We start from the raw sequence: 9447 nt of genomic DNA, 5'->3' as shown, positions 1-9447 counted from the left end.
ATGGGCATCTTCCTGGCTGGTGACCCTGGGGCCCGCAGGTGGCCAGGAAGATACTGGGTGGAGCATCCCTTGTATTCCGTAATTTTACATTAGGTAAATTTCAGCCTCTCGCTTCTGGGCTCAGGTTTAGCACCGACTAACACGACAAGTATTGATACTGAAAATAACCTCCCGCTGCAATCACAGGCCGGAAGTGGGGCGCCTCGGAGGCGCAGACACAGCGGGCACGCAGGTCGGAGGCAGCAGGCGAGCGCGCCAGGCGTTGCGCGGGAGCCGGGGAGGACGCGGGCCACGGTCGGGGACCCGCCCTGCGCTCCAGCCGCAGCCCGGGAGGCCAGCAGCGCCGCGCCGGACCGCCGAGCCTGGCCCCCAGCACCGCGCCGCGGCCGCCCCCGGCCCGGCCGCCGCCCCCGGCCCCTCCCGGAGACCGTGCGCCCCGCCGTGGGGCTGCGCGCGCACCCGGGGCCGCCCCTAGCCCCCGCCCCCCGCGACCCAAGGCCCGGGAAAAGTGGGGAGAGCGGCCCCTGCCGGCCGCGCTGCAGAATAGCAGGGGCAGCGGCTCGCCCGGAACTGTTCCCCCCACCTTCCCCAGGTGCGAATTTCTGCCTCTCACTCTCACAAAAAGGTGGCGGTGGGGGAGGCTGTCACGTGCTGATTTACTCCCCGCGAACCCCGTGGGCAGATGTCTTTACAGGCAGGGACGGCACAAAGAGAATACGGTCTGGCGCGCAGCCCGGCCTGGGAACAGGTACAGCGAGCAACGTGAGGGCGCGGGCAAAGTGGGGCGGAGACCCCGCGCGCTAGCTCCCCCGGCTCTCCTCCGCCGACCCCAGACTCGTCAGCGCCGCTCCGGGCGCTGCCTGGCGGCCGGCGCCTTTTTAGTGTTCTGCGCCGCCCGGCAGGGGCGCGCGCGAGTCGGGGGGCGCAGCGTGGCCGGCGGCCCCCTGCCCGGGGCTGGGGGACTTGCCGACCCACGCGAGCTCCGGCGCGCACGGAGGCCAGCCGCGCGCTGGCCGTGGCCGCGAGGTCTCCTTCCATGAAGCCGTGCCGGGCTCTCCGTGGACTCGCTGGGGTCTCGCGTCTCAAGTTGTAAGAGCAGTATGCACACCGTACCCTCGCGAGCGCACAAGTTGCACGGCCGATCGCTGGGTCCGCCACGCCGTCGCGTCGTCCCCGCGCGCGCTTGCCCGCTGCGCCACGCGTCCGTGCGCCGAGAGCCGCGCGCCCCCGGTCCAGGTGCGCCTTCGCCCGCGCCGGCCGCGCGCAGCGTCCGCCGCCTCGGGGATCCACCTCGGATACAGTCATACAGAACGGGCGGGCGCGCCATTCACTTACCCTCGCCCTTTAAAAAACTTTTCCATTTAAGAAAATCGATGGGCAAATCCTTTCTTGTAACTGGCTCCTGCACTACGTCTATTTTTATTTATTTTTCTGATTTGGCACAACGCAGCAATGCTGTCCGGGTTTGTTTTTTTTTTTTCCCTTCCCCCTACGAGAGCCGCTGTGGGGGTGGGGCAGGCGAGGGCTGGGCTCCGGCCGGAGGCGCCCCCGCTGGGACCTCCGCCGGGGGCGGCGCGCACGGGGCCGGGAACCGTGCAGGAAGGAGGCGCCTCGGCTCGGTCGCTCCCGGGCTCCACCTGCAGCCCCGCCGCCGAGGTCCGCCCGCTCTGCGCCCGGCTCGCTCGCACCCCCTCCCCCCCACCCCGCTCTCCTTCGGGTCGGAGGAGACGCCAGCCAAAGGAGGCGGGGTTGCGGGAGGAGAGTCCGCCCTGCGCAATCCAGTCCGGGACTTGGCTCCGCCCGGGAGCGGCGGCCTCTCCGGTGACAGAGGAGTAGCGAGCGGCACGGGGTGAAGCCGCAGCCAACTCCGCTCCGCGCGCACTCGGCTGCCCAGCGCCCGGGACGCAGCAGCGGCGCTTCTCCGCGGGGCCGACCGCCCGCGATGCCCGCGTAGGAGCGTGCGGCCGCGGCCAGCCAGCACCGCCACGCCCGCCGCCCCGCGCGGCCCGAGTCGTGCGCCCCTGCCCCAGCGCGCACCCCGCCCCCCGCCCCGAAATGACTTCTTAATCGGCGCGGACGCCACTGAGGGGACTCACCGGAGTGGAATCCGAGTGGAATTTGGATTTGCGGAAGAGTTTCTTGGACATTTACCCTGCTCCTCGTTGGGTTTTTTGCTTCGGCTTGTTGGGTTTTCCTCCCTCCTTCTGGCTTCTTTCTTCTTCCCTCTCCCCCTCTCCGCCTGTCACTGGAGATGAACACTGCACGCCTGCATCCCAGAAAGTAGCCGCCGCGACTGGAGACGCCGGCACACATGTAGGAATGACAAAGGCGTGCGGAGGAGAGAGCGCAGCCCGCGGCCCGGAGAGAGCCCCTCGATAATGGATTACTAAATGGGATGCGCGCCGTGCCAGCCTGCCCGAGCCCCGGCCGCCTGCCCGTCCATGCACCGAAAAGGTACGGCCCGGGCGCCCCTGCGCGCCCCACCTCCCGGGCTGCCGGGCTCCAGCCGGAGGGTCCTGGGGTGCAGCCGCCGCGCGCCGCCGGCTTTGTGGTGCCTGCGTTTGGTTTTGTCTCGCGTCCGCGTCTCCCGAGCCCTGCCCGGCCCTGGGGGAACAGCCGAGAGCCTCGCCCGCCGTCCCTCTCAGCCCTGCGCCCCAGAGACTCGCCGGGCTCTGTGCCGCGAGCCTCCCCACCCGCGCCGCGCACACGCCCGGCGCCGCCCCGGACCGCGACGGCGCGGATGGCCGCTCGGCGCGTGTGCCGGACCCGGGGCTCGTCCTCCCTGTCGGGCCGGCGGAGAGCCGAGCGGCCTGGGAGGGTGGGGTCCTCCGAGGCGCCCGGTCCCGGTGGCGAAGGCGGCGAAAGGGGCCCTGCCCTCGAGGGCTGGCGGGGGCTGGGCGGAGGAGCGCCGTGTGCGTCCAGCGACGGGTTTGGGTTTTGGGGTGGGAGAAGGGGCGCAGCGGGGACGGAGGGGAAGCGAACGCAATCTTTTGTTGTCAGCGCGAGGTCTGGGCTGAGCTCCGTGGAGTGCGGGAAACTTGTAATGGCCCTGGCACCCGCGCGCCCTGCCTCTTGGTGAGCTCCGGGCTCCGGTGGCCGCTGGCACCAGCGGTTCCGGGCTTTGTTTGCTGGAACGAGTGCCGAGGGGGGCGGCCTTTCGGGGCGGCGCGGCGTCCCCGCCCCGGTCCCGGCCCCCGCCGCAGCTCCCCCCGGAGCGGCGAGGACTCTGTGCCTCCCGGCCGCGGCCCTTCTGGCGGAGAGCCCTCCACGCCGGGGTGGGCACCAGCTGCGCCCTCCACCTCGGTCGGTGCGGCCCCTCCGGATAGATGTCCCCAGAGGGGGAAGGGTGGAGAGACCTGGCCAGAGGCGGCGCTGGGCCGGCCACCCAGACAGAGCTGAGCCCCCCGCTCGGACTGTGGGTGTCCCGGCTCCGCGCTGCGTCCGGGAGGGCGGCCGGGCAGTGCCCGCCCCGCTGGCTTGCCCGGATCGGGTAGGGAGCGCCTTCTCCCCGCGATGTGCTCAGCGCTCCACTCTGGGAGACGGCGCAGAGCAGGCCCCCGAGTTCTCCTCGCACCTCGCTCGACCTCAGCTCACAGTGGGGGAGGCAGGGAGCGGCCGAGACTTGGGGGTGGGGGAGTTGCGGGAGGAATCTGCACTCGGCCCTTTCTCGCTCCCTCTGCGCCCCTCCGCCCCGCGCCCCCGACCCCCTCCCAGCGCGGGGCCACCGGAACAGGAGCTTCGGGAAAGTTTCTCTGGAAGCCAGCGACGGCGGGCACCGCAGGACTGGGGGCTCAGCGCGTGTAGTGTGCGGGAAACCAGAGCCGAAGGGACTCGCGCGCAGCCCGCGTGGTGCCTGGGAACCGGCCGCCGGCGCTTTCGAGAGGGGCGTCCCCAGCCCGCGGCGCTCGCGGGCCTAGCCTGTGCAGCGTTGGGGAGCGATGGATAAGGTGCGGGTTCAGGGGCAGGCTCGAGGTGCCGGCGGCGGCGCCTGTGCGCGGAGGCTGGCGCGAGGCGGAGCGCGGACGCAGGCCGGAGCTCGCCGCGCGCTCCTCCAGCTGCCGACGTCCACGGAGCGGCGGGGCCGAGCCCCGTGTGCGTGGAGCCGGCGAGGAAGGCAGCCTGGAGGCGCTGTGCTCGCGGCTCGGACAGGCTCTCGGAGGGCGGCTTCTGGCCTGTGTCGCAGGGGGCAGCCCCAGCGGCAGGGCTGAGTCTGGCTTTGGGGAGGAAGGGGACTTGCTTCGGGAGGCACAGCCACCGCGGGATCGCTCCTTGTTTCTTCAGTGGGAATGGAGGTGAATTCCATCCCCGAAAGGTCTCCAGCGCGGCGCACGCGGGCGGACACATACGCACACACACACACACACACACACACAGGGACGCGCAACTTTCTTTGGCTTGTATGTGCAAAACCATTTGACACAGTTGCAGCCTTCTGCCAGTAGGTCTCAGAAAAGCTATTTAATGCCCCCCAGCGCTGGCTTTTAAGTCTTCCCTGGTAGGAAGCTGGGAGCTCTTGGCTCGCCTCGCGTGCCTCCTGTCCCCAGGTAGGCGGATTCTGGGGCCTTCAGCCCATGGTCTGCTACAGGCTGGCCGGGGAGATGGGCGGCTCCAGAGGCCTTAATCCTTTATTGATGTTTTTTCCCCACAGTGAAGATGCCTGTTTGGGTTCCGAGTGAAAATGGCCTGTGGTATTGTACACCTTTCCCAGTTTGCTGCCAGGGGTCAAGATTGGGAGCAGTTCGTATGTTTTTAATTTCGCGTTCAGGCTCTTACAGTAAGCTTTGATTAAACTACTCCAGGCACCGAAGTTAATTATTAACCTAACCTTAAATACAGTGGCAGAACCGTGTCTCCACCTATTAACCTAAACTATCTGTTAAAAAATAATTGCACTAGCTATTTGGATTGGGTTTACCCATGCTTGTTTATAAGTGAGTTTTATTTCAGTTTGAGTAGCCTCCACTCCCTGTTACTATTTTGGTTTTAGGACGTTCTTGAATGAGGCACTTTGCCAGGCGGTCTAGAGCCAAAAGCGGGGAGCATCAGATTTGAAACCTTGATTTTTGCGCCGAGTCTTTGTTCAGTTTGATGAAAAGAACACACTCCCTGTGCCTTGTTGACAGCGTCTGTGGGCTGACGCTCTCGCCAGGTGCTGTGCATGTAACCCACATATCCAGGGCCCTCTGTAGAGCAGGCTTCCTGGATCAACCAGCTAAGTTGCAGTGGGTTGAAAAGTCCTAACTGGACTGATGTTGAATGAATGAATGAATGAATGAAGTAGTCACTCACTGTTCACATTTCTGCATTCAGAGTGGGCCTGTTTATTTTTCCTACAATCAAAAGCTATGCCTTCAAGTAAACAGTTATTACAGAATGGTACTAAGTGCAAGTTTACTTGCACACCAACACACACCTCAAGTTCTTTCCGACTCTTGTAAGTGCTTGCTCTGTCATTAACAAAGAATACAGCATTTGCATTTTGAGTAGGCGGGGAACACTGCTCTCGTAAAGCTGTGTTGTTGAGTCAGGACAGCAAGAGCTGGGGAAACCGATATCTTCATTGAAGAAAAATACGACCTCCACAGGTGGGTGCTGAGCCCAGTGGGGGCCTGGGTTCTGTACCTGCTCCCACTCCCGGCTGCGGACCCTGGGAGGCGGTGGCCAAGGCTCAGAGAGTTGGGTTCCAGCCACCCACGTGGGAGACCTGGCCTGAGGTCCCCGCTTCTGGCTTTGGCTCAGCCCAGTCCTGGCTGGTTGTGGCCACTGGAGGACTGAACCAGCGGATGGGCGCTCCCTCCCACTCTCTTTATCTCTGCGCTCAAATAAGTAACTAAATAAAAGCAAGACATCTAAATGCAGAACTTGTATTAAATTTCAAAATAAGTGCTCATGCTCTGGCAGTAAATGGGTCGTTGCACTTCCCTGTGGAGTGGGCAGTTGACCACTGTGTCCACAGTGGTTCTGTGGCCGGTGCCCAGCGAGGGTCAGCGCTTGTGAGAGCTCAACCAGAGGTTTTCAGGGTGCGATTGCCCGGGGCTGCTGCGTTCTCCCGTGGCACTTGATGCTTTGCAGGGAGGGTCTGCAGGGCCAGGCACACTAATTGCCAAGGCTTCTACAAGGCATCGGCGCTGGCAGCAGCAGTAAACCCAGGATAGCCTGTGCCCGCGCCGCCGCCGTTTAGACGCTGTGCTGCGCTCCTCCCACGCTGGTGTTCCTTTACGGGCTTGCTCGGGAGCTGGTGCTGTGGCAGCCACCTCTGAGTGCCTGGGGAAGGTGACATCTTGTCTTGGCACCCTCTGCTCAGCCCCCCCTCCCCGACTCTCTGGGGGCCCCAAGGAGCCAAGTCGTCTCTGGACACGTCTGTTGCAGCCAGGGCTTTTCTCACTGCCTTCAAGCGCGCTGCGAGAGCAACCAAGCTGTTCTCCACTGCCAACCACATGGCTCCTCCTGGGGATATGGTAAAGGGAGGCCAGGGAGGCAGGCTTTTAATCCCTTTGAAACGGGCAAGTAAGATGTCACACCACACAGACCTCAGGGCTGACTGCAGGATCAGACGCACCCGGGTGTGTGGCTTTGGGAGACAGAGGCGCTCTTGCAAAACGTGCTGCATTAGCATCATTCTGGTTACAGTAGCGGAGTGTGCACCAGGTGACCTGTTGACCCCCACACCCCACAAGCAGCCACTGCCTGCCGAGTGCACGTGTCAGCGTGTGCACACTCAACACACCTGACTTCCTTCCCCAAATCTGCCTTTTTCGTGGACTCCCTCCATCGAGGGTCCAAAGAGGTAGACACCCACCACCCCCAACCCTCATCACTATGTCCATACCAGGCTGGGCTGTCGGGTCCACCTCCACTGTGCACACACGCTGGCTCCAGGTTTCGCACCTGGGCTGCCTGGCGCTGTTCTTGCCGCCAAGTTACTGCGCCAACCTCTAGAATACGCTCCTTGCGTCTACTCTTGGCCCCCTACAGCCTGTTCTCAACACAGCAGCCAAACACGCCGGTGATTTAAACCACACACGCAGGTGCACGTGCACACACACTGCCCTGCCCAAGTTTTCGCACCTTCTCTAGTAAAAGCCCCAGCCCTCCCTGGCCTAAGCCGCCCACCAGCGTGTTCCGAGGCTGCCCCCCGCCTCCCTGGCCTCCACCCCCACAGCGTGGCTGGGCTGTGCCAGGCACGCTCTCCTTGCTGTCCTCGCAAGCAGGCTGTTTGCGCATGCCCGGTGTGGCCTGGGACAGTCCTTTCCCCAGACAGAGGTGCTCAGCTCCCTGTGCACCTCTCAGCGCAGCCTGAATCTCTCTTGGCCCCCAGTACTCCGCACCCCTATGCAGACCTCACTTCTCCCCTTCGTGGGGTTCAAGGTCTCATAAACTCGTGTTTGTCCTGGTTCATTTTGCCCTCCACTAGAACCTAAGGCCACGAGGGTGGTTTTATGTTTTATTCATTGGCAGCACCTAAAACAGTGCCTGGAGCCTCCGTAACGGGTGTTTGTTGAATGAACAGAGAGGGACTGTTTCTGCAGTCAGCTCATCTCCTTGCTCTCCTGCCTGCCCTCGTCTATACCTGCTATAATGAAATGCCTCTGCGGGCAGGCCTTTGGCGCAGTTTTTAAAGGTGTGCTGGAGACACCGGCACCCCGTGTCAGAGCGCCTGGGTTTGAGTCCCGCCCTGCTCCCAAGGCAGCTTCCTGCTAATGTACACCCTGGGAGGCAGCAGTGATGGCAAGTACTGGAGTTGTTTTTTAATGACATGCATCTCTGTGTCCATGAATGTGTGTGTGTGGGGGGGGGACTTCTAAAGGTTTTAGGGAAAAATGGGAATAAAAGTTTACTTGGAGACCCCAAAAAACTGTTGACCTCCGTGCCTGGCTTTTTCATGATGCCTATTTTCCGTAAGTGTTCTGAAGACCCTGCGCACGGCTGTGCGTGCACTGAGGGACGATGGCTCACGCGCCGTTAGCCTCATGGCTAACCGTTAGCCACTGGCTCGCGCCACTAGCAGTGTCAGTGGGACATTCACGAAGGGTGTTTTCCCGGGCTCAGGGATGAACCGGGGCCCGCTGGTTCCCACAGTCTGGCCCAGTGCCCTTCTGTGGCCAGGAGCACACATCTGGGAGACACCTGGTGCGGCTGCAGAGTGTGGGGGAGGTAGCAGCAGCTTACTGGGACACATTGACGGGCACTGAGCCTTTAACCCTGACCTCATTTGTTCTGCCTTCTAACCACGGGTCACAGAACCGTCTTGCTTTTTTGGGGGGGTGGGGGGGGAGTTTGCGGACAGTAGTTTTACAATGTAGCTTTCTGGCTGGAGGGTGTGGCCTGCCTGTGCCCAGTGGCTTTCCCCTTTGCCCAGTGCCTCCTGACTGTTGCTGAAGTTCCTGCCCTTGGAGCTGGAAGACGTGGATTCCAGACTCGACCTCGTTGGGCAAGGCTCTCCTCAGTTCTGGGGCTGCACTCATTGAAATACAGATTGTGAATAGGAAGCCTGCTCTTACTCCTTGGAAGATAGCTGGGAAGGTAGGGCCAAACCACAAATGGGGTTAGAGGTGCCACAGTGTGGCGGGCGCTCTGAAAGTCTGGGAAGCCTGGTGCTGACTCCCCGCCCCACGGCTGGGTGTGACAGAGACCGCACGCGACTGTCCTCACCTCATCACCACTATGCTCTATCGCTGTAGTTATATGGGAACACAGCAGGCGATTACGCAGGATCCTCATATTCACTGGAAATGCACAACCCACACAGAGCATGGATGGCAGTGTTATGCATCAGAACGCCAAGGAGAGACTGCTTTCCACGCAGCCATTAAACTGAGCAAGGTCATAGGAGTGGCATAAAGAAGTAGGAGGACTGTGTTTGCTCAGTTCGGTTCTGGACTAGTTCACACAGTACAACAGGGAGGGCTTCCATCTTTGTGGTGACAAGGGCACCCTCGTCAGGTGCCGCGGTGTGAGGTCACTGTAGCTGGGGGATTTCTGGGGGGAGTGCAGCCGGCAGCTCTAGAGCAATGCACAGCTCATGTATGTCTGGCAGATACTGGTCTTTTTTTTTCTTTGCCATTTGCAAGCAGTGTGCCTTCGTGCCAGTCCTGTCACTTCTCTGCCTCAGTTTCCAGTTGTGAACCATGACCATGAGGATAAGTTAGGGATGCTGAGAGGAGTGGGTGTGGCAGCATCCGGAGCACCTCGCTCTGCCGCCCGCAAGAGCTCACGCGGAGTAAGGAGTTGGTTTTCTTTGGGTGGCGGCCGCCGTGGAAAATGGCCCCAGATCTGTAACCTAAAGACGTGATGCAAAGGAACTAACCATGGGGCCAGACATGGACATCACGTGGGGCACTGGCCGCGGTGTCTGGGCGTTAAGCTGAGAAGCTGTGTCCCCGCCCCTGGCTGGCGAGAGGAGGGAGGAGGCTTCTCCTCACCTTGGAATATCACACCCGAAACACG

The 9447-nt window shown here is 62.3% G+C and overlaps 1 protein-coding gene across 4 annotated transcripts in view; it reads left to right on the top strand.

The window, feature by feature from the left end:
• Window positions 1-1784: 1784 nt before the first annotated feature.
• The window catches only part of SEMA6A (semaphorin 6A), a 102725-nt gene continuing 95062 nt past the window's right edge, over window positions 1785-9447 (top strand). For 2 of the 4 annotated variants that reach the window (XM_051844098.2, XM_008254924.4), the window contains exon 1: window positions 1793-2454. The gene's annotated coding sequence lies outside the window, so the exon portion shown is untranslated. Of the gene's footprint in view, window positions 2455-9447 lie in introns of all 4 variants that reach the window. The other 2 variants (XM_070076022.1, XM_051844097.2) reach the window with 2 other exon arrangements.

The sequence above is a fragment of the Oryctolagus cuniculus genome, chromosome 6 (assembly GCF_964237555.1).
Source record: "Oryctolagus cuniculus chromosome 6, mOryCun1.1, whole genome shotgun sequence".
NCBI lineage: Eukaryota > Metazoa > Chordata > Mammalia > Lagomorpha > Leporidae > Oryctolagus > Oryctolagus cuniculus.
This window is presented reverse-complemented; position numbering and strand designations above follow the sequence as displayed.